The sequence below is a fragment of the Delphinapterus leucas genome, chromosome 2, assembly GCF_059928025.1.
Source record: "Delphinapterus leucas isolate spDelLeu-1000000601 "Yukka" chromosome 2, BTC_Dleu_Yukka2, whole genome shotgun sequence".
NCBI lineage: Eukaryota > Metazoa > Chordata > Mammalia > Artiodactyla > Monodontidae > Delphinapterus > Delphinapterus leucas.
This window is the reverse complement of record NC_143130.1, coordinates 141,544,595-141,570,483: the sequence shown is the minus strand read 5'-3', so window position 1 is coordinate 141,570,483 and position 25,889 is coordinate 141,544,595.

The following is a 25,889-nucleotide window of genomic DNA, read 5'->3' as shown; positions in this document are numbered from 1 at the left end:
CATCTGCTAGGGACTGAATATGTGTATCCCCTCAAAATTCATATGTTGAAGTCCTAACCCCTAGCATGGCTGTATTTAGAGATGGGGCCTCGAAGGAAGTCATTAAGGTTAAATGAGGTCCTAAGGGTAGGGCCCTGATCCTAATCTCCCTCTCTCCATAGGACACACTGAGCAAAGGCCATGTGAGGACAGCAAGAAGGCAGCCAACCACAAGCCAGGAAGAGAGCTCTCACCAGAAACAGACCTTGTTGGCAACTTGATCACAGACTTCTGGCCTCCAGAGAAAATAGATTTTTTTGTGGTTTCAGCCACCCAGTCGGCTGTAGTCTGTTATGGCAGCCTGAGCAGACTGAAATGCCATTCCTTGACGTTCCCTCACTCCAGCTATTGTCCAACTGCTCCATTTTGGTCAGAGACAAGTTTCTGGAAATAACTCCCTAGTTGCCCTGTTTCTACTTTCTCACTTCCCGTTCACTCTCCAACCCATGTCGTGTGGCTTCAGTCTCTACTGCTCTGCTAACTACGCTCTCACAGAGGCTTCCTAGGACCTGTGATGATGAAAGCCAGGATGGGGAATTTCTGCACCGTTCAATGCATTTGGTTGTTCCTTCCCTTGTCCATTGTGATGTTCCTGGTCTTTCTTCCACTGTCCAGCCACACCTTTCAGTCGTCTTCCCAGCTACTCTCCCTGCCTCACATTCTTCACTGATGACCTCTGCTTTTCTTCTTCTATATTCGGATACTTGAGTGACCTCAATCCAACTCCAACTATAACCTACAATGTGATGACACTCAAATATCTATTCATGGTCAAATTCTCTCTGCTAAAGCACCACGTGCCCAATGGCCTAGGCCATTTGAATGTTCCTAAATTACCTTAAACTCAAATGTTTCCAATACTGAACTCACACTTCTTTCCTTCAAACACATTCCTCCTCTAATATTCCTCATCTCACTGACCATCATCCTCCTAGTCACTGGAGCCTGAAACCTGGGGTCATCCTAGATCTATTCTTTTCATTCAATATTTGCATCTATATGAATGTGTGAGTATATTCACATATAAGTATAGAGAAATAACTGAATGTTAGCCTGAATTAACAAGCCACTATATTATACCATTTAACCCTATAAAGTGGATACTGTCCTCCTTGTGCCCCTATTTTACAATTGAGGAAAGAGATTTCTAGAGGTTCAGTAATAAGTCCAGAGTTGAACATCTAGGAAATGACAGAGCAGATTTGAACCCAGTTATGTCTTACTCCAAAACCCAAACTCTTAACTATACATACTACCTTGTAATAACTATTGTTTCAAATATAGCTATAATTCATTGTCAAATCTTTATCTCCACAGTTACCTCTTGTCCCTTCTTACCTAGATTACTGCAGTAGCTTCCTAATTATCCCCCTTGACTCCACTCTGGACCAATCCCAGGCCAACTTCAACATGCCACCATAGCAATCTTTAAAAAAAACTCTGATCATTTACCTTCTGTACTTGAGACCCTCTGTTGCTCTTCATGGCCTGACTCTTTAGCCCACAAGACACCTTGTGTTGTGGCCACTGTCTCTCCTTCTAGCCTCCCCATTGGTTCCAGAGCTATTTGCTGTTCTTCAAATGTGCATAAATTTTTACAACTCCAAACTTTTATATATTTTTTCTCCACCTTAGATTTGTGGCAGACACTGCAGTTGACTAATCCAACAGCCCTTCCCAGCACTCTTCTCCAGGTAACCTCCCTCCCCAGAGGCTTGAAAGCCAGATCCTCCTTTGCCAGCTTCCTTGCACTTCGAAGTGGCCACATGACTCACTTCTGGCCAATGAGATGCAAATGAATGTCTGCCGTGGAACTTCTAGGTAAGTGACAGATACGGCTGGTGCTGTCCTTCCTTCTTTTTCCCACCTTCAACAGGGATGCTATTTTTGGATCTGTGGCAGCCATGTTGAAATCACGAGACCATAAAACATGAGGATGAAAAGCCATCACACCAAGGATGGCAGAGCAGAAGAATAAAGAGCTCAAATGAACAGCTGAAATCAATGTCAAAGGCCTCTAGACTTCTCATCTAAGCCACTGTTAGTCAGATATTCTGTTACTTGCTGCCAAATAACTCTTAGCTGATACGTGGATCTAAAAACTTCTACTCTTTTAAAATTCAATCCAAGGTCAGGTGTCTGTCCTGGGGAATATTCCCTGATTCTGATTGGGGTGTTCATCCTTTGGCTCCTAAAATAACCTATGCATAATTCTATCACAGGACTTATCACACATGATGTAACATTTGTTTGCCTGTCTTTCCTACAAGACTGAGGGGTTAGAAAACAAGTTCACATCTTATTTGATCTTAAATTCCCAGTGACTAGCACATTGCCTGACACGTGGTAGGCCTTCAAGACCTGACACATCATAGGTTTTGAGTTATAAAATGCACTTTGAATCCTCCCTTTTGAAAAAAAGACATAGCTTCAAATCATAAACTATAAAGACGTCTCATAACTATTGTAGTGTATCTTTGAAGCTGGGAAACCCAATTTTTTGTGTAAATTTGGGCAGAAAAAAAGTGCCATAAGAAGAAGAAAAACTCACAGGCAGATCACAGAGCAAAGTTTGAAATAAAAACTCTCAGACAGAAACCAGGAGGATGTGTTGGCAGCAGATATTTACTTAGAAGAAATACTAAAGGACGTTATTTAGGCAGAAGGAATATAATCGCAGACGGAAACGTAGTAATACAGGAAGGAATGTAGAGAAATGGAAAAGGTAAACATGTGGGTGAAACATAATGAAAATTGACTGTTTAAAACAACAAAAATAATGCTTTGTGGGATTAAAAGTATGTAGAATTAAAACACATGACAACAATAACAATAGCCCAAACAGGAAAATTGGCTTAAATGTTGTAAGGTTGTTCCATTGTCCAAGAAGTATTAACGGTATTATTAACAGTATTAATTTATAGTACAGTCTAATAAGTCAGGGATGCATGTTTGTCATCTCTGTGGTAACCACAAAAAGAATAATTTAAAAATGTATAATCAAGAAGCTAATAGCAGAAATGGAATAATTTTTAAAATACTAAATTAACGTAAGAGAGGGCAGCAGATAAGAATGAAGAAAAAGAGGAAAATGAAAACAGATGGGACAAATAGTAAACAAAGAAAAAGATGGTAGATTTAAACTCAGATTGGCAGCCATGGTGGACCTGTTATTCACCAAGCAGGAAAAGCCAGCCTGGGGAACAAATGTGGTTATCTTGGAGCAGGTGTGCAGAGGGAAGCAACAAGAAGATGCCTTGTGCCTTAAGATAAAGATGGAGAGATAGATTATCAGATGAACTTTCTTAACCAATTATATCTCCTGAACGTGAGTTTTTCTGAGAGTGAAAGTCTGCTGTATCCTCACAATAAACTCTCCTTTCTGAGCTAATTTCAAGCAGTTCTGTTCCAACCTTCTGTTGCAAACAAATGACCCCTGACTGAGACAGCAGTCACGGTTAATAGGAGCCGAGAAATATGGTCTCATTAGACTGGCCTCTGGGGAAAAAGAACCAGTGTCTTGATCATGAAGCTTCTATCACAAGAATGCTTTCATATTCCAGGTTTCTATAATGATGATTCTTGTTTTTCTTTTTTTAATATTTTGGAACACCAGACAATCACTCTTTATATTAATCTTAATAGAAAGGCGGTCTTGCTTATATATAAAATCGAATTCTGAAATTTGTAAAGTAAAAATGTTTCCTGCTAAGAAAACAAAAGAAAAATAAAGGCCTCTTGGTTGATTTTTCTACCATGACCATCTGGTTTTATAATTAATGTCTTGCCAATGTACTAAAATATTTTGCATGTAAATCTTTTACATTCTTGCTGCATTTTCAATTAAAGTCTCTGAATTAAAACTTTGTACCATGAGTCAGCAGTTAAAGCAAACATGTTTTTTCCATTTATCTTCCTTTGGGAAAACCCAGTCCCAAATGCAGAATGCCTGCCATCCTTCAGTTCTTTTCATCAATCCAGATGTCCATAATTACTTCTGGAGGTTACTACAGTGGTTTGCCCTGCCATCTGACACCATCTTTCCCATGATTGCTGAGTGTGGCTTCCCTTGCCTTTCCCTGTTTCCTGTAAATACTCCCATTCTTGGTGAAGAACATAACTGTGGTCTGCAGATCATAAGACCTGGAGACACCTCATGCTCATGGGTGGCTTCATGTGTGAACTGCCCTTTTAGATCTGTGCTGGGGCAAAGAGAGTCTGTTAGATCCCATTTTAGAAGCAGTTGTCCTCCTCACTGAGCTATATTGCAAAAAGCTAACATTCTAAGGAGGAGGGAAGGTAAAGTTCCAAAGGTCATGTACACAAAAGTCATGCGGTCCACAGGGCATTACTTATGATAATACCCTCCAATGTGTGGCCCCAAAGCCATCATGACTCTCATCAACACTTGGTTGGTTTTGGACAAATGACCCACTGACCATCTGCTGTAGATGTGGGCTAGGAAGGATGCTGAGCTTAGTGGTGTCTGGTTGTCTAACTATCTGGGCCAGCTTCTCTAGAAGAAGTCCTTCTGAAAGCCACTTGCCTTGGTCATCTGGTCACTCTGGACATTCCTTTCTGCCCACTCTGGTCCACACACACCCTATAACCATCTTAGTGATGATAGTGTCATATAGAACTTCATCAAAAATGTTACTAAAGGCTAGATAGATAGGACCATTTGCCCCTTGTTAAAACTCTACTACAAGTCATACATTATTCTAGGAGCTTTACCGACATTATGTCTAATCCTCACAACAACTCTGCAGATTGGACGTCTCTAACCCTGTTGAACAGATGAGGAAACCTAGGCTCAGCACAGTTAGGTTAACTTGCCTCAAACCACATGGCTAGCTATTTTCTCTTACTGACATGGCTTTTCACATGGGAAAATTAATTTGGTCTGGAAATATTCACTTGGGTTTTGAATAGAGAAGGGAAAATCCTGAAATGCCAATAGGTAAATAGAAATCACTTCTTTTAAAATAAATTCAAATAATATGGAATTGTATCATCCACTGCTTAAGATCTTCCTATTTCACACGTCAGAATAATATCTAACTATTGGATTTGCCTATTTAGGGCTCTGAGCTAATGCGCTATCATTTCAGGCACACACACACAAAATGTTTTAGGAAAAGCTTCTTATTCTCCAAATACTCTGAACATGGATCCCCCTGCCAGTGATCTTGGGATGAGCTGAGCATAAATAAATCTAACCATGTGGATTAAATTTTTCTGGAATACATGTGAGCATGTAAACTAAGGGGGAAAGAACTAGGGAAAAAGTTTATTTGATCAAAATTACTCAGGAAAAATATAATTTATATAATCTGCAGTAGTTCAATAAACTCCCAAAGCCATCAAAACCAACAGCCTCTCAACAACCCAGGCCAGGCACATCAGAAAGAGATAGGGCTTCAAAAAATTCAGACTCAATTGCTTAGTATATTTTGTTTCCAGAATTTTCTCTATGGAAACCAAAGAGTTCTTTTAAGTTAAGAAAATAATGCCCATTGGTAAGGCCTGAGGGAAAAAATGAGTAAGCCAGAAAAAGCTAATTCTCTTAACAGACCTAGTCAAGTAAGTATCGAATACAGAAGAAATTATCATAATTACAATAATTAACTCATTCTCTCTTCCTACTTTCATCGAAGCTGCTTGGGGACATTTTTTCATACTGAAGGGAAGTCAGATTTTCTCACTCTTTTGTGAGTCCTTCGGTAGTTTTTCTGGGGCAGAATTATATCCACCCAAGCTCTGACCACAGGGCACAGACTCAGGCTTCCTATTAAGAATGATCTTTTCTGTTGTTTTGATTTTAGAGATTGGTTAATCGGTGACTCTCTCTCCTTGCTTTGAAAGCTATTGCATTTGTTTCCGTGGTCCTTTGGCTTGAGCTGATTGTTTATAAGTTGTTTTCTCCTTCTAAATTACAGGGCCATTGATTCAATCAATGGACGAATAAATAATTAATAACAGTGCTATGGAAATAAACAAGGTGATGTAAGTAGAGGATAACTGAGGGTGGGGTACGAGTGCTACTTTAGATCAGGTAGTGGTATGGCATCTCTGAGGAGGTGACATTTGAGCTGAAAGAGTCAATCGTCCAGGGAACAGTGAGTGCAGAGCCTTAAGGCAGTAGAGAGTTTAAAACCATCAGAGAATGCAAAGGTCAGAAAGGTGGTCACATAGCTGAAATACAGAGGGAGAGAGAGTGGTGGGGGACAGTCTGCAGAGGGCCAGCACAGGTCTTTGTCTAGAGAATGCAGTTTAGATTTTGTTTTAAGTATAACGGGTAACCATTGAAGCATTTCCAGAAAGGGGGTGATATGATCTGGGATTTCAGACATGTTTGTTTGTTTTGTACTGCTTTGAATTTCTGTTTTTGAAAGGCCACTTTGGCTGCTGCAGAGTGGACTGAAGTGGGGCAAGAGTGAAGGTAGACAAGATTATGTAGAAGCTGAAGCAGATGTCCAGGTGGGAGAGAAACCACTGGTCTCTCTTTTCGGGAAATGATATGAGTATTTAAGTTGACCTTGAAGATCTGCTTGATCTAAGATCCCAGAGGCTGGAACCTGTTAACTAAAGTTTTCTTAAAGGATAGAGAGTCGGGGTGGGGGGATTATCAAAGCAGATTTTTTCAGGAAAGCAGCACTTGTTATTAAACCTGTCCCTACTGAGTGTATTCTCTGTGGTGAGCAATGATTACAGTTAATATATTTTATCAGCCCAGCAATCTCATACCTTGGACACTATTAACTCCATTTTTCTCGTAAAGAAGTGGAGGCTTAGAAAGGCTAAATGGTATCCAAGGTCACAAAGCTAGTAACCAATGAAGATGAGATTTGAACAAATCCCTGCTCTCTCCATGGAAAGAAAGACAAAGACACAGACAGAGAGAGACAGAGAGAGAAAATGAATAACAAACTCTCAACCGAAAAAGAAGGGAGGAAAGGAGGAGGGAAGAAGCAAGGAGAGGAGAGAAGGGAGGGAGGGAGGAAAATGCGGCCCCCACGGTAGGAAATAAAACCCTCTTTCCAGAGAGGCAACATTTCCAGTGCAGAGCCTCCTCTATCAAGGAAGCCTCTGGGGGCAGGCTCAGCCGGAAGGGAAAGGCCTCTCCCCTCTCAGGGCTCCTCTCAGGGAACGACAATACCTTTTAGGGGACCAGAGCACATTCCCCCCTTTGACTGCCTTTTCCATAAACTGAAGGAATTTTGCAAAAAAAAAAAAAAAACCCCACAAACAACAACAACAAAAAACCCAAAAACAAACAAAAGAACAAAAACGAATTAAGGGCTTCACTGTTACTGTTTTTTAAAGAAACATTGACCTAGTGAGAAATCTCTGCAAGGTCAGAGCCAGAGACAGGCTAGTTGGGGACACCTGCTGGGCTTCCCAAACACAGGCACGCGGCCTCCCCTTCCGAAGGGCCCTCGGGTATTTCTTGGGCCTTGCAGGGTGCGGGGAAGGCTGGGAGTCGCCGCCCCTCATTTGGGTTGGCTCAGAATAAGCAGATCGTCTTTGAATCACATTCCCCTCGGCGGCTGCTGGTTTTGTTTTGTGTACTGCTGGGGTTTTTTCTGTTCAAAATGCACTAATGCCTGGGAGTGGAGGTGTCCCTGCAGCCCCATGGCCCCGGAGGATTCCAGACGCGCAGCGGAGACCGGGACTTGGACGCCCCTGCGCCGAGGGTGGCGAGCAGGCCAGGGCTTCCCCGCCAAAGCCAAAGCCGGCGGCCCTGCCTTCTTCCCCTCCCCGCCCTGGACCCGCAGAGAAAGCTGAGCCCTGTACTCCTCTCCTCAGCTGGCAAAGGCAGAGGCTCTTGTTCCTCGGACAGGTCCACTCTGGGTGCCCTTGGGACAGATGCAATGGGGAGTAGAATATATATGATAGATGCCATTCATTTTAATATAGATCGCATACACAGCTGACCTTTGGAAACACGGGTTTGAACTGAGTGGGTGCGGGTCTGCCTCTTTGTGGACTTTTTTTCAGTTAATACCTTCTGCAGTACTACGGGATCCATGGTGGGTTGAACCCGTGGACGCGGAACCGTGGATGTGGAACCGTGGATACGGAGGGTAAAGGTATAGGCCTATTTTCCGCTGCACAGAGATGGTTGGGGCCCCTAACCCTGGCTGTTCAAGGATCAACTGGATAATATATTGCATGCTTTATCTCACTTAAACCTCCCAACAACTTAAACTGAAGCTCAAAAGGGTTAAGTAACCTGCTCAGGCTCGCACTGCTAGTAAGTGCGGTGTTGAGATTCAGACTCAGATCTTGACTCCAAAGCCCTGCTCTTAACTTGGATTCATGCACTGATTCAACAACTTTATTAAGCACCTACCGTGTGCCAGGGAAGGACTAAGACCATGGGAGGGCCCAGACTCTGAAACGGTAATGTTCCCCCAGCACACACACACCCCATGTGTAATTTGATTTTTTTTTTTTTTTAGATTTCAACATTTTTATAAGTCTGATGAAATTGATGGCATATTTGATTTTTTTTTTTTTTTTCAGTATGCGGGCCTCTCACTGCTGTGGCCTCTCCCATTGCAGAGCACAGGCTCTGGACGATCAGGCTCAGCGGCCATGGCTCACGGGCCCAGCCGCTCCGCGGCATGTGGGATCCTCCCAGACCGGGGCACAAACCCGCGTCCCCTGCATCGGCAGGCGGACCCCCAACCACTGCACCACCAGGGAAGCCCGGCATATTTGATTTTTAATTTCAATTTTTCTGATTGAAACATTCTGAATAAGTTCACTGAAGCTAAACTTCCCTCTCTTGTGTGTGCATGCATTCCGGCACATGCTTGGGTAAGGCAGGCCCGGGTGTGACTGTGAACAAGAGAGCCGCAGCAGCCTTCTCTCCCAGGGGCTTGGAACCCGAGCAGAGGCAGGCAGTCCACCTATTACATACAGCATTCGGACAGGGAAGCCGGAGGCCTCACTCCGGGCTGTCTGCCCACCCCCCCCCACCCCCGCCCTCAGATCTGGCCTCCTAATACCCCCTGCATTGTCAGACCCCAGAGAAAATGGGGAGGCCAGAGGGCAGGGCTGGCAGAGCAGGGCTCCCTAGGTCATTAGGCTCCCTGGGGTCATTAGGCCCGAGTTGCCCACAGGTGCTATACAGGTGGTCTCAACCCCCAGCCATGACCTAGGAAAAGCCACGGGATCGCTCAGCTGCAACCAATCCTCCAAACTGCCTGCCTTCTTGAAATAGTACAGATTTCACTTATTAAACATATTAATCTGAAGTTAACAATTTGTGGTAGTTTCACTAAATGGCTTGAAGAATGTAAGGAAAAAGAATTTGCTCTGATGGGAAGGCTTAACCCTGATGGACTCAGTGGCCTTCGTATCCTGACTTTGAAATAACTGGAAATGGAGGGACTATTCGCAGAAGTGGAGAGTCAGAGGGTAAACCTAACTGGAGTTAAAGAAACACAAACAAAACCCATCCCCTTTTCAGCCCCAACCTGCCATGTGACTCTGAGGACATTGCTTACTGCAGTGACAGCATTTTAAACAGCTGCCCAGAGGGGTTTTAAATAGACTTGATGTAATTCAATGATTTATAGAGCAGGGGTTACCAAAATATTAAAGTTCTGAAACGCCCCCAAACCGAGACCATGGCCTCAGTGTTCCCCACTCTGAACCAAATAATTCTCTACTTTGGAGTGTGGTCTGTGTGGCTCTTTCAGAAAACTGTGGCTGCTTTGAATGAGGGGCCAGAAAAAGATAAACAGCCTCTGATGAATAGATACTTGCATTCATTTACACTCAGCTCATCCCAGGATCACTGGCAGGGAGATCCATGTTCAAAGCATGCGAAGAATAAGAAACTTTTCCAAAACATTTGTGTGTGTGTGTGCCTGAAGTGCTGGCCCACTAGCTCAGAGCCCTAATCGGCAACTCCAATAGTTGGGTATTATTCTTCCATATAGAAACATTCTCTGCCTGTCTTCAGCAGCTCGGTCCACAGAAGGCACGAATCTCCAGGAAACAAGCCAGGCGATTTATTCTTTAACTGCATATCAAACCTAAATATTCAAGGAAATTGCAGGGGAATAGTCAAAGAAAGAAATCTGGTTAATGAAACGCCCCCAGACCTCTATTTTATAAAATATGCCACAATTATGTAAACATTTTACGGCCTTAATCAATATTCCCCTTAAAGGCAATGGTCTAAAAACACACACAAGTTTGGAAATGGAGATCTTTTCCAATCTTCCATTACATTCTCTTTATTACCTTGGAGCAACCCTCCTTTTCCTAATCCTTATGGCGCTCTTGGCCTCAGAGAGAATAACCTGAACCAAAGGCAGGTTTCAGAGAATTCTGACAGTTTTGTTTATGTCAAAAATAATGAAAGATGACAGGCTATCGCATTTAGACTTGTAACATGATCATTTGCTTTAGGACTCCCTGCTAAGATTAATTTGGAGACAGGGAAGAAGAGGGGGAAAGAGAAGGAGGAGGAAGTGGCGGGGGAGGAGGAGAAGAGCTCTTAAATGCTCTCCCTAAAAGCAGGGAAGAGGGATGGGCCACTGGTAGGTGCTTTTTTTTTTTTTTTTTTTTTTTTTTTTTTGCGGTACGCGGGCCTCTCACTGTTGTGGCCTCTCCCGTTGCGGAGCACAGGCTCCAGACACGCAGGCTCAGCAGCCATGGCTCACAGGCTCAGCCGCTCCGCGGCATGTGGGATCTTCCCGGACCGGGACACGAACCCATGTCCCCTGCATCGGCAGGTGGACTCTCAACCACTGCGCCACCAGGGAAGCCCGGTAGGTGCTTTTTACTTAGCTCAAGGGGCAGGAGAAAACTGAGTGAATCTCTGTATGTGGGCTTTTACCTAATGTCCCTTATGTTCCCAATGTTTATTTTGCAGAAAAGCATTACACTGAGAAACAAGAGAAACCATCAGTGATAATGCCTGGGGTATGGAAGGAACTGGTGAGAAAGGTCACCATCCACCTCACCACCACCATCACCACTTCTACCACCATCACTACCGTCACCATCACTACCGTCACCATCACCACTATCTCCATCATCACCACCACCACTTCCACCAACACCACCCCCCGCCCAGTAAGGAAGCATAATTTCTTTGGGGTAAACTTGTATACCCCAAAATAGTACTTGCTCTCTTCCTCTCAATCCAAACCAATTAAACTATAGACTTCAGCTTTTCTATTTTGCAAGAATTCCTTCTTATCCTCAAACTAAAGCCCTGACATACCAAAGGGAAATGAAAAAGAGAGCTTCTTTTGTGAAATGTGCCCTGGCACTGGGATTGATAGTTGGAAGAAGCCAAGATAACACGGCCAGCAAGGACCTTCTCTGACAGATGGACTTGGGGAAGGTCATACAAGATTTTCTACTAACATACCTGCATGCAGAGACAAAACACTTAAAACTTTTAGCCTCAGATAGAAATCAACATGCAAAGACCTCTCTTGAAAGAGATACAAAGGCAATGGATCCAAGGATCCAATGAAGCTTTCATATCAAAGGCTGATTCCCACCAATTGGCTTCCTGAGACACTGGATTGAAATGTTGTTTTGTTTTTGTTTTTGTTTTTTTTAGGCTCAACAAGAGATAGGAATACAAACACATCGCATACATGTAGTACTTAGTTGTTACTGCATGCCCATGCGGGAGTAAGAGGAAAACGGAGACCTTTCTACTACCTATTTACCATCTCCATCCCTCCCCCCACCCCCTCCCAGACAGCCCATGTGTCTGATAATTTCACATTTATATGTGATCACATCCTGATGTACTACCCTCACATGCTTAATACCAGGAAATCCATTACTAACACACTGGTAATTGGTTCACATTACCAAACCATACAAAACCAGAAGTGACTGGAACAGAGGTCTTAAACACCATCAGGATGCACCCTGTCTCTCACCTCTGCTTCTCTCAGCTGGTGTCTGTTTTGCTCTTCCAAACCCACTTTCCCCACGCCACTGGCTGTGAGTACTGAAAGCATTAGAATCACACTCATGGCCTCAGGAGCAGAGGGGAAAGGCTCTTCCTTTCTCCCCATACCAGCTTTAGTTTGGAAAAAAAAATCCTAGGGGAACGACTTGAACTGCCTTAGCTTGAATCACGGGCATATTTCTGCATCAATCCCTGGGGGCAGAGGTGGGCCACAATAATTGGCCCAGCTCATGGCAGATGCCCATCCCTCAACCCGTGATTGTGGCCAGAGAGGTGAAGTCCTCTAAGCAAAAAGATGTTCAAATTTGAGCCCCATGGCTGTGTCAGGAGGAGGGGGAGGGGAGGATAGTTTGGTCCCCCCAAAGAAGAGTAAGTAGAATAGCTGTAGTTACTAGGGCAATCACATACGAGTTACACAGCCACTTCAATTGGAGCCTGCTATGGAAGTGATCTGAAAAATCCATAGAGTGATATAACTCAGCTGTGCAAATATTATGAAAAATACTTATTTGGGGCCCTGAAGACCTTGCCAATTCCAGAGACAGTTGTGGCAGAGATGTTGATAAGCTCTACTATAAAAGTACAAAAGGGCTTCCCTGGTGGCACAGTGGTTGAGAGTCCGCCTGCCGATGCAGGGGACGCGGGTTCGTGCCCCGGTTGGGGAAGATCCCACATGCTGTGGAGCGGCTGGGCCTGTGAGCCATGGCCGCTGAGCCTGCGCGTCCGGAGCCTGTGCTCCGCAACGGGAGAGGCCACAGCAGTGAGAGGCACGCGTACCGCAAAAAAAGAAAAAAAGTACAAAAGAATCAAATTGTGGGGGAAGGAAGATGTTTGTAATACAGATTCCTGGTCCCATCCCCAGAGATTCTGTTATATTTGGTGCCCAGGAATTTATATTTTTAAAGCCCCTTCCCCAGGGTAATTTGGACATATAGGGTTCACAGAGCATACTTTTAGAAACACTGGTCCAGAATCTTATTTGACACCAAAACCCAAGATGAGCTGCGTGGCCAGGTTCTAAGGAGAGTGAAAGTAGGCACAGCAGGAAGGTTCCATCCTTTACCAGCTATCTGAGTCTTCTTCTGCTGTTTCAGTTGCAGGTTGAAAAAACTACCTTCTCTTTCCCAATACTTTAATTCTAAAGTCTTTTCATCAGTCTCAAAACCCCAGGCATCTAGCTCCCAGCTGACCTACTGCCCCTTGTCTTCCTCCTGAGAGTGGATAGGATGGCATTCTATCCAGTTTTCCTTCAGGGCTGAAGTCTCATTCACCTTCCCCCTGCCCAGATGCTGAGGTACATCCGGAGAAGGCTCTCAGCTGGGTCCCTTTGCAGGAACTACCCTTAGATTATACCTTGACTAGAGTCACATCCTCTGGCAGCAGCCTGCACCCATTGCCAGGTCAATACAGGGTATAAACAGGGCAACTCTGAAGGGCTACCCTAGCTCCAGAGCTGTCTATGGGATTAGCTGAGACTCAGTGATAACTACAGCCATCATTACAGTTTAATCCTCCATCTGCTTGGTCCTGCTTCTTCCACCCGCCCTCCACCCCACCCACACGTGTTGATCCTGAGAGCCCTCTGCAATAAACTTCCTCCAAGCAATTTCCATCTCAGTCTGTTTCCCTGGGACCCTGAACTAGAACCCATTCCAGCCCAAGTACCCCATCCTCCAAAATGCTGCTCACCTTCCTCTTATCAATAGTTACCTGTTCCTGTTTTCAAGTAATAAACTAGTTTAGCCACAAAGATGATGGGTTAATCTAGGAACCTACAGGTAATAAATTTGCAGTTCAGAAAAGCTTTCTGGAGAGACAGAGAGATTGCAGGGATGGACTTGCTGGGAAGAAAATGTGATACAAGGCAGTCAAATCACCTCAAAGTTTAGGTCCTATCCATGTGTGAGCAACCACTCTCCTAGGAGACCACAGGAGGCAGCACAGGCCCAGGAGTGAGTGAGTGAGTGAGTGAGTGTGTGCGTGAGAGTGTGTGCTTGGCAGGGGGCGGGCAGGTAAAGGCAGGGAGCTTGTCGTTTCCTGGAAAGGACAGGGAGGGAGAGGGCCTCAGGGAACTGAGGACAGGCCAAGAACAAACTAACTCAGCTCTGAGAGGAAATGTGATGTACAGATGGGACATTAGCAAGGATTCTGGAGCCCTGGGGTCTAGTAGTGACTCTGCCAATTCTAGCAGTGTGCAAGGACCTCCATGTCTCTACCTGTGAAATGGGAACAATAATGACTGCCCAATTTCTCTCTCCCAGAATTCTCATGACAGTTAAGTGAGATAATGCACCCAGTCCTCATGGAGCAGCTCCTCTGCCCCTGGCCCTACATGCTCCACACCCCTGAACCCCACAGCCTCTTCCTGTCACTCCCCAAAACCATTGGGAGCAGGGACCCAGTACTTTCCAAAGTGCTTTCTTAATAATAGTCATGCTGTTTATTGAGCACTTACGGGGCACACTTTCCGCTAAAGGCTTCCATGACAGAGCAGGGAGCAAAGGGCCCCAACCCTGGAGAGTGTTTTCTCCATTTTCTAGAGAAGAAATGTGAGAATCAGAAAGTTTATCAACTTTCCCAGAGTCACACATCTAGTAAGAGAGGGGGTTAGGGTCTGAGCCAGCTCCATCTGCTACCAAAGCTCTTTCCCACCAGGCAAAACTGTCTGAAAAAAAAAGGGATGATCCAGGTGACTCCTCACATTTCCCCTTAACCGTGGCACTTTAGGAGAAAAGTTCTGAGTAGCTAATGGAACTGGGTTTTCTCTAGGTTTAGAGAAAGGGTTAAAAATGCGGGATCCTGTCCAAAACACACTAGTAACTTTTCCCTTTTGTTGCATTCCAAACACACATGTACTTCCCGCCTGCTGCAGGGGTTGTAACATCCTTGCAGAGGCTGCGGCTTATGACCTATCATCACCTTCAAGATCAGCCTGCAAAACAAGAAAAATATGATGTGAGAGGTTTTTCTCTCTTAAAGCCAGTCTTAGGGAACCAGCCATTTTCAAAGAAAAAGTAAGATTGTTGAAGGCCAATACACAGTGGGTTTATTTCAGCCCTATGTGATGCAATCATCATCATCATAATAATATAAATATAAATATAAAAACAATAATATCTTTTTTAAGTGTTGCTTAAGAAAAGCCTGAGAATTGGGAGTCGGTTGGCTTGGGTTTGAGAGCTGGTATGCAGCAAAACAGCCAGATATAGTTCTTTGGGGGAAAAGAAATCTTAAAAGAAAAGCAAAGATAAAAAAAAAAACAAACCTCCCTAGGTTTGGGAAAGGGCAATAAAGCATATGAAGGTGTGTGGTACCATGCCAAGAGCGAAAGAATATTTCGCTGAAACCACAACCCCAGTCATATGTTGTTACTTATGCTATGGTTGACAATGACTGGCACAGGGCATGAAATAATAATGTCTGGTGGATTTGGCATCGCTCTATGTTAACAGGAAACCGTGTTCTTTTGATTCCGTTGATTGGTTTCCTGCTGAAGGCCATCCATGACAGAGCAGGGAGTATATACAAGACTATTGTCCAATTTCCATTTTTCCCAGTGCCTCTTGCTTCTGGCAGGGGAAACTGGCAGCCTTCATTTGACATGATCAGGCCCCAGCCTTGCAATAATGCATGCGAGACTGGTTGTAAATGTTGCATTTAGCAGATTGGTTAGGAAGGAAGAAATCATTGAAATGCAGAAGCATACACATGTTCAAACAAGCACAGATGAAGCACCATTTGTTCCATGGCAAATGCATAGACTCCATTCATTCCCTGCCATCAACATCAAGGGGCCATGTCACAATGTAACAGAAGATCTGCCTCCCACAGAGACATGGAAATGTTTCAAAGGGATAGACCACCATGAGGGAGGAGAATGAGAATAGGTGGGGTTTGGCTAAGCCTGGATCTCCTTCCTCCATGATTTCGAAGCCAGATCATCTGAAAAGTCACTGAAACCTTGGTCGAGCGTAGCATGGTTGGGCCCAAGCCTGAGAAAACCTTTGTTGATTAGTCAGTGTCATCTGCCAGGCCACATCCATGTGCATTCTCTGTGTTCTAGTAACATCACGGATAGAATTTTATATTTGTTGGATATCATGCATATTTTTCATTGATTTGATTTCAGCATGGGATTGGGAGCAATTTTTGTTTTGGCTTTCTGTTATTTTAATAGCATGTCTGTAATAAAGTAATTCTCTTTAAAATGATGAAGGAAGAGAATTCATGTTAATAATGGGCTTCAGCTGGACCCTGGTAAGGCAACATGCCAGCTACCAGGACATCTCCATCCCAAGCATCCCTCTCTGCCCCTCATCAACCACCTGGCCGCCAGCCGGGATGGGGATGCTCTCCTCTTTAACCAGAGACATGATGAGCTCTGGAGGCTCATCACGAATGTCTCTTGTAACTCTGTTCACTGACCTGGGCCATTAGCACATCAAACGCTCTGTCTTCTGTTTCAAGCCACAGTAATAGTAACAGCAACAATAAGAATTTATTTCATTTCCAGGTAAGAAATCGTAGGTCACACAACATATACAGGAGTAAATTACAGGAATTTAGTCAGTCACAGGTTCTGCTGGGTGTAGCTTAATTCATACCTTTGGACTGCCCCCCAGCTAAGAGATCCTACTTCGTCCCTGATCTGTGAAACCCAAATCCTTTTGGCCAAAGCTGTAAGTACATCTCCACTCCCCCTGAGTACACATGTGCACATCATGCACACATGCGTGTGCATACACATCCACCCATGCAGGGTTCTAGGTCAAAACCAAACCCACGGCAGCCATCAGAGCTCTGATCTGGCCACTCCCTTGACTGACCTTGATGGGTGGCCTGGGGACACTAAGGGTGGATAGGGCCAGGTGAACAGAAAGAGATGAGACCATGCCAACAGGATGAAGCTTCTTGGGAACATACAGGAGCAGAAGGGAGACCTGAGCCGGCGCTCTCTTGTCTACTGTGGGGGGTGTGGGGAGTGAGGGCAGAACTTTGAGGGAGCCACCTGGAGGACAGAGATGAAGAAGAGAGTTGCTGGGGAGAGCTAGGTGGGGCTGCACCTCCACTGTCTCTGGACACTAAGAGCCAGTGCTGGAGCGGGTCCCAGCTCTCTTTTTCTTAGTATTACTCACTCCTCCCGCTTAAGCTTCGGTCAGCCTTTAGCTGAAGCCTTCATGCTGCTGCCTCTCTCCTTCCATCTTTCTTTTACTCTCCCCTCCGCGCCCCCTTCACTCTCTGCTTGCTGTCATATTCTGCTCTCTGCCTTTCATAAAGACTTGGCTGCAAGCTGTGTGTCCGGGATGGAGGGGTGTGCAGCGGTCCCTGGAGGTCAGTTGGGAGGACAGATGCAGAAGGGTGAGTCAGAAGGTAGGGTCCAGGGAGCAGCCAGATGGCCAGGGGTGTGGGGAGGGGGTGGGGGGCGTCAGTGAGCTCTGACCTGGGTTTAGCGAATGCAAGGCACCAGTGAGGCAAAAGTGGCAGCCAGACAGCCGTCCAGTCCTTCCTTCAGATCCTCCCAGCCTCCCTCAGCCGGGGTCACTCAGGTTGCAGGAAGTATCTTAATCCTTCACTGTCTGGCTTCTTCAAGGTTCTGTGAGTTGCTGGGCTCCTGGCTGCTCACTGCAACCCCTGCCTTTGGTTTCTTCCCAGTCTTCTCTGGTACCCACCCTCTGCCTAAGCCTGCCTGTTCCATCCATGACTGAGAACCCTTCCCTGGGTCTCCCGATGTTCCATTCTCTGTCCACCCAGCCAGGGGGACTGCCCGCCTCTCCAGAGCCAGTTAGTGGCAAGTCTGGATGGGACCCCGGCTCTCTGGATCCTGGTCTTTCACTCTCTCCGCTTCTTAGTATCGCCTCCCTTTACCGCCCAAACTGCTGCTTGGTGGCTACGAATGGTCATTTTGTAGGAAATAGCCTCAGAACCATTCATCTCAGTCAGGCAGAAGTGAAGCTAATTTACTGCAGTGTCTTCTGTTTGTTTGGTTTGGTTTGGTTTTTCTGCTGGTGGTTTGGAATCCTACTGGACTTGGGACATTGCTTTTCCTGTCTCCAGATATACAATGATTTAACTGAGATTTACATCAAGAAAGCTTGGAACCTCAGATGAGGCTTCAAACACACATACTAAGGAGGATTGAAGATTTCAAGGGGCCCCTTTGAAATCCCAGTCAGCTCCAAACCCCTGCTGGTTCTTCCAGGGATGGGATCCCAGGTATGGGGCTGGGCATCTACAGGAGCCCAGACCCCAGACAAACCTTTGAACAGCTGAAGCACAGTGCCCTTGACAGGGCCTTTCATACCCCTTCCCCTCACGCAAAGTGCACACGCTTGCAGCATCCTGGAGGGACATTCTGAATGCATTTCTGTTAATTAGTCAAAAGGGCAGGATTGAAAGATGCTGTTTTATTCGCTTTGTTGTCTTTCTCTTCCACTGAGGTCAACACCACCAGGCAGACTTTGTGTTGTCTCAGCACCTAGAACTGAATCTGGAACATCAAATGCACTCAGCAAGTATTTGTGAAATAAAGGAGTGAAGGATGACTCCATCTCTTACATTCTGAATTTCTGTAATCACAATAAGAGACAAAGGCCAGAGTCCATCTGTGCTGCCCCCATCCTTTCATCACCAGAGAGAGACCCCCAATTCTACCGATTCCACTGGGAGATGATTCCTACCTCCTCAACGTCCTTCCTTTCCTGGCTTGTTTTTCTTTCCATTCTTGCATGTCCCCAGCTCTCCTGCTAGTAACACATGTGACCCTGTTTCCTCTGATGTTTCCAAACTACCATCCATGCCATTTTCCCTTCAGTTTGTATCTGGTGAAAAAACAAAATTTCCTCCCAGAAATGTGACTCAGAGATAATCAACATAAATGTCATGCAAGGCCATGGGGAATTTCTCAGCCATGAGTCACATCCCTTCTGCTGAGAACCTGGGTTTTAGTCAAGGCAGAAAGTTTGAAAACCAAGCCCTGGAGACACCCCCTTCCTCCTCAGCCCCATGCCTATTGGCTGCAGGAATCTCTCCTTGTCACTCCCATTGCTGCCCTTGGACCCATCAGGTGAAGTCTCAGGCTCCCTTCCTTTCCCAGCCAGCGTTCGTGCCGTCCCGGCAGGAAGGCCAGCTGCTCCGCCTCTCCGGCAGCTGCGGTTGCCACTGCCCACAGAGGACAGGGAGGCATAACCCAGTGCGGGCTCAGGGCCAGGGCACCTCAGATTCCCACTCCAGCTGGAAACAGAACATGAAAGACACAGGTTGGGAAGGAGCCGTGGTCACCAAATTCAAAGGCTGCGTTCATAAAGTTAAAAAAAAATTTTTTTCCAGCGTTTAGATTGCTCTGCTTTCCTTGTTCTTTTTCTTTTTCTCTCAAATTTGTAGAATAGGTCCCAACACGTGAATCTGAAACAAGAAGGAAAGGAAGGGAGGAAGGGAGGAAGGAAGGAAGGAAGGAAGGAAAGAAGGAAGGAAGGGAAGGGGGAGGAAGGGGAGAGGGAGAGAGGAAGGGGGGAGGGAGGGAGGAAGGGGGAGGAAGGGAGGAAGGGGGGAGGGAGGGAGGGAGGGAGGAAGGGAATGGGGAGGGAGGGAGGGAAGAGAGACGGAGGGAGGGAGGAAGGGAGGAAGGAAGGAAGGAAATATAAAAGTCATCAAAACACACAGGAAGGTGACATCCAGGCATATGCTATCTAAATAGAAGGGAACTGAGACTGCACTCACACGTGAAAGGCAGTGACAAGTTGAGAAATTGTTTTCCAGGTCATGGGAAGGTCACTGACAAGTTTCCTGGTCTCCGGTAAGTAGAAAAATGATTGAGGCTTGACTAATATTGCGTGGACAACCTTGAACAGGAGAAGCAGGACAGCATGGGGTGAACTGCACAGGCTGGGAGCCAGGTAGTTCCTGGGTTCAAATTGTAAGAAGCAAATGAAAGAAACCGCATGAAAAGAATGATCCTGCCACATTAATAGGTCTTCCGCAAGTAACTGGTGGAATGAATGAATGAATGAACAGGTGACTACTCCTCAGGCTCCTGGGGCACCAGGAGGTGCTCATGTAATAGCAGCAGAGGCGGCGGCAGCAGCAGCAGTGATCTCCCCTGAGCTCACTGTTGAAAACCATGGGGATCCCTTTCTGTCACTGAGCTGGGGTTTAACTGAGAGCAGTCAGGACACCAGAGGGCAAGAGGAAAATGAAGCTCAGCTACACCCAGAGCATCTCTTCCCCTGGAGAGCAAGGCTGGTGATGGCCACATCACAATGGTACTGACAGGGACAGCGAAGGGGCACTGTCTTCAGAAAAGGCAATGTCTAAGTGGGTGCAAACCGAGTCAGAACCCCTCCAAAGATCCCAAAGGGGTCTTTGTTCTGCCTGGGGACTTTCTTGTCTAGCACTCATGGGTCAAAAGAGCTATCTCCTTTATCCTGTTTCTGCATCACTGCTCAATACCGGCAGAACCTCCAATTTCAAGAGCAAACCTTAAAATTTAGGGTGCCTTCTATCTGAAGTTGGTTAATTTATAAGTCAAAATGTGGCAGAAAGTTTCCCAGAGCTGGGAGAGAATCTGAACATTATCCAGGCTACCCTGCATTAGCCAAGACCCTGCATTACTCGAAAAACCCATCTCAAACTACTTTAAGCCAAGAAGAAAATTTCCTGGCTCACAAAACCAAGCTTCCAGAAGCCTTTAGGAACTGGTAGGACCAGGAACTTAAAAAATCGTCAGAACTCATATCTTAACTTCTGGCAGTTCCAGGCTCATATCCAAGCTCTGAGATGTTCCAGCTTCAGTTTCTTCATCTGTATAATTGGAATATTAACTTTCCTGTCTACCTCACATCATTATTATAGTGATCAAGTGAGAAAATACATGAGCAGAGGTACCATATATAGTCTGGGATAACACTTGTTTTGAAAATGCAAATTTATTCCAGTTAGGTTAATATATTATGGGATAATTTGAGCATAATGCAGATTTCTCACAGGCAATTTTTGTCTGTGAGAAAAACTAGGTTAACATAGAAAACTGTACCCAGCTGAACTGAGTCTTGTAGGAATTCACAGGACGCACCCAGGCACACACTTCACACGTCCACCCCCTAACGTGAAGCTGTGTTGTCCTACCCACCCTACTCATCCTAACCAAGTGTGTTGTCCTCCAAGGTTGTGTTTTGCTATTCTTTCACAGTTGTGAGCTTTTCTATATTTGAAAAGAAAAAAAAAAAAAACTCATTCAACACTTGAAATATATCTGAGAATCCTGGTTCAAAAACACCAAACAGGTCATGAGAAAGGAAAGCACAGTGTATTGAGGAGAAGCTTGAAGTGAGAAAGCATTTTTAAAGAATCAAGAGAACACGTGACATTTCCCAAACAACGGCATAAAAGAACCCGCAATGCCGTGACGAGAAAAGAAACATCTATGGATGGAACTCTAAGTGCTGAGAAATCGGTAAGAATAAGAACCGAAGAAATGGAAGAGATGGAAAGATGAGCACTGTTGAGACTGAAAACCAAAGGGTGAAAAATGGGGGACGACCTTTCTCACAAAGAGAACACACTATTTGTATACAAAGATCTTCATGGAAAATGCCCTATTCTGCAGAGGTGGTACCTTCTAGTACTACGAGAGTCTAGTTGGGTGGTTTCAAACATTGCTACAACTTCCCAACCTTCAGCTGTTGGACTAAGTGCCGAGTGCAGGTGAGAAAGCTGTGAAAGACTTTCCAGCAGAGACGCAGAAGTTAACTGAAAAAGACCGTACGTGGATTTAAATTTTCAATTTTGATGAAGACGGTATCTATTATACCACAGTATAAATGCATACCTCAAAGGGCCTATCTTTCAAAGACAGACAATCAAGCTCCAGGATTTTAGGCCTGCAAATTTTGATGACCATCCTTCTATCATTTTATGATAACTCGCAAGCTGCAATGCCCACTTCCACACACAACTTCAGGTCCTTTTCAATATAAAGTACCATATTTATTGTAGTATTTATATATTTCTCAATCATTTAACATGTATGAGACAGTGCCACCGTTTTTATTAGATTCCTATCTCTTTTCTTTAATGTCACTGACAAAGCTTTTAGGCATTGTACCCTTGGCTCCATGTTCGCTAAGCCCTGCAGTTTTTATTGTGCGATTTTGCATAGTGAGGTGAGTTTTAGGAATGCATGTGTTGTGGTATAGCAAAACCGACTGTACTGTAATGAAATATATAAAAGTACTGGGATGTTACTATCTGGATCTTTTAATTCCCACTCAACCATTGTTTGGCTACTACAGGCTACAGGTGTGAACCCCTAAGTTAAACTTGTCTCTCCCATCTTTGACCCCAGGACCAGAACCTCCCAAGATCCACTTCATTCCTTGAGGTCCTCAGGGCTGAATCAAACGTCTTGACAACCTTACACCGTGCAGCTTCTTTTTGAAGGACTCTCCAGAAATACCATTTGTCCTCCCGCAGCACGTTCTTTCATCTCTGACTCCATCAATCTTATTCTTTCTTTCTGAGGCTACCTGCTAGAAGTGTTGTATGTCCGTATGGTTCCTATTATTTGCTTTCCATTGAACAAGCACCTCTTCACCTTCTCCATTATCAAGCAGCGCTGGCTGAGCCGTCAGGACTGAATAAAAGCTGGCGCCCTTCCTGGGTGATCAAGGGAGCAGCCCTTGAAAGCTAGCATAGTGCTTATGTGACACAGACACACATTTTCAGAAGGAGCCTGGGTTATGGGCTGGGCATCCTCCAGACTGTCCTTGGCCTGTTCAGAAAGGCTTGGCTCTTCTGCGGGGCTCTGCAAACCTGTCTCTGCAAAAACAACCGAGACCAGCCCCGCAGGAGGTGAGGAGAACGGGATGGAAATCAGACCCATGGCCACCTAGAAAACCACATTTCAAACGCTGCCATTTGTGAAACGCTTTTCCTGGGGAATTTTATTATTCTTTCCTGACTACCTAACACATGTCAGAGTTTGGAGAGTTAAGGAAATCCCCCACTGTGTAAGCTTTATTTTACTTTAAAAACTGAGTTTCTAGCCCTTCCTGTTTCTAAACTCCAGTAGCTTTGTCTACATAAGAATGCCACTGTGCAGCTCAGCTAAGACAACCCCAGAATGAAAGGTGTAAATTATGTCACTCCAATGAGGCAGAAACTTCAAAACTGTTTTAGTACGAAAGGTGGAGATCAATAGAATCCTTCTGAAATCTGACTTGCTTTAATCCCTTAGTTCAGCTGAGTTGCGTGTGGTTTAGGAGTGGTTTTCAAGGGGATAACATTGAACTTGACTAGCAATTAGGAGAATTGCTTTTGATTCAGAATTCATCTCCTGACCTCTTGACATGTGGATACTTCAGTTCTAACTCACAGACCACAATAACGTAATACCAAACTGTATCTACCGCCAAAGCGAACAAGGTATCGTTTACAGCCTGAAGGAAGGCTGCGTGTTAGGAAGGGTGTTTGTGCAGAAACATTTGAATTAGAAGTTCATTGCTTTTAAAGCAAGGTCAGACATCTACACTGAGGGTCAGGGATTTGCCTGGGAACATCCCTGCTTGGAAAGAAGGTAGACTCTGTAGTGCCAGGTTGAGTGGGTTTGATTCTCGGCTCTGCCATCGATGAGTTGCCTGACCTTCAGGAAGTCACTTTCTGTTCTTTATTTCCTTAAGTGTAATACAAGCATCATAGGAACACCTGACTGATAGGTTATTTTTAAAATTCATTGCCGAATTCATGGAAAACCCAGGTACATAGTAAGCACTCAATAAATGTTTGCTATTTTTAACCATCTCAAACTACCCGGTGAACAGTTTAGAATAACATGTAGTTTTATTCAACCGTAGACACGGGGTTATTTGTTTAAATGGTGTAATTCTCCTAATAATAATACCTTTCTCATAAAGTTATAGTAAAGATGAAAGGAGTTAATACATGTAAGGCACCTGGTACATAGTGAGCACTCAGTAAATATTACGTGTTTTGACCATCTCAAACTGTATGTGACTAGCTCTAGGATAATATTTGAAGAACACTCAAAAATATTTGTTCTGATTTTATAAAAGGTGTAGCCCTCGGTCCTTTCTGCCTATTTGGGTCCAAATCCAGGTTTCAGTTCTGATAAATGGCTTGTTTTCAACCCTGAGTTCACGAGGTTGTACTTGCAGCCATCACAGCCGAATGTTGGTTGTTTATGTTGAAAGAGGAGAGGGGACACACAGAGCAGAAATCTATAGAAAATACACCAGTTCTCCTAAGAATCTGCTGGAGCCCACTCCTCCCAGCTTTTCAGAGCTAGTTTTGCACATTTCTTCCCAACTCCTCTGCCAGGGACTCCTTGTTCAGGTTGGGAGCCTAAAATTAGTGAGTTTACACCATGCAAATTGGCCCATGCCACAAACTAGAGATTTATCTTCTGGACAGCCATTCGCGAAACATTTACTAGCCCGTGCTGCACGGTGGTGCCAGAGACTTTGTTCCCTCTTGTCTGAATGCTCTTTCCAGGGATCCTCCACAGGCTAGGGGCCATCTGCCACCTCTGCTGCTGGCTTCCCTGTGGGGGGCCTGTAACCCTCTGGCCCTCTGCAGAGCTGTGGTCCTCCGGACGGGCTGCCTGCCTTTTCCCCAGGAGAGGAAGAGGCAGGATGGCTCCTTCCCTCTTGCCATTCTGTCCCCTCAGTCACCACGAGACTAACACACAAGCTGCAAGGACACAGGCAAATATCTACCCATGCGTTAATACACTTTTAGAAAGAAATTATAGTACAAGAGGGACAAAGGCTGAAATTGAAGCCAATTTGGACTTTATGGATTCAGAGCCCATCCCCAGAGAGAAAACTTCATCCCCTCCCCTGGGAAAACTCTATACCTACTCCTACCCATGGGGAGAGGTCTCGCTCTCAGAATACTTGCAGTTTGAAGGAATCTCTCCCCAGTCACCTTCAGCAGAGCGGACACGAATGCTTATTGCCAACTCTAAGCGTGGGGGGCAATGGAGACGTGAAATCATATCTGTAATGTCATGGATGAGGGTGGGTGCGAATACTTGAACTCAGGTTTACTTTGCAACATTCCCACCGGTGAAAGAGATACAGGACTGCCAATTTGAGACTCATTGACTTCTTAAAGTAAGTACCTCTCCAAAAGACAAATATTAACTTTTCTCAGAAACACTACAATCTAAACCGGTGGTTCTCAACTCTGGTTGTACATTAGAATCACAAAAAAAACACTGATGCCTGGGCTTCCCCCAGAGTTGGGTTTGGGCCCAGCCATTGTTATTTTTTAAGACTTACCAGGTGAATCTAATGTGCAGACAGATTTGGAAACGACTGGTCTAAAACCACAGAAAAGAATAACAGTTTCTTCACCAGCAGGTTTGGCCTAGGTGCAGTGGGCCTCTATCCTTATGTCAAGGTGCTCTCTTGATAACCAGGGCAAAGATGTGGTCTTGATTAAATTCTTTTAATTCAGCAGTCCCCCTCTGATTGGAGTGGGAGGGAGGGGAAGAGAAAGATTACCAGTCCTACCAACATGCAGTTTACTTAGTCATTAATCTTTCTATTTCTCCTAGTGATTCAGACATGAACTCAAACTTTTTAACTGCAAAAAGGTAGCACAGCTGACCAACTTGAGTTTTGTCTCTTTTTTCCAGTCTTTTCTCCCTTTGAGGCCCTACTCATCACAGTTACAAAGAGAACCAGGAGAAAAGAGTGGAAAACCCCCTGAAGATCTGGTTAATTGACAACTTGAATCATTGCCATGGTTACTGTAACTGTCCTTCTCCAGTATGCACCTGCCCTTGGCTGGACAGATGGAGAGTTTACATAACTACTAACACCCATCTCAGAAAATGAAATATCATTGGCCCAAGGCACCCCAAACAGCA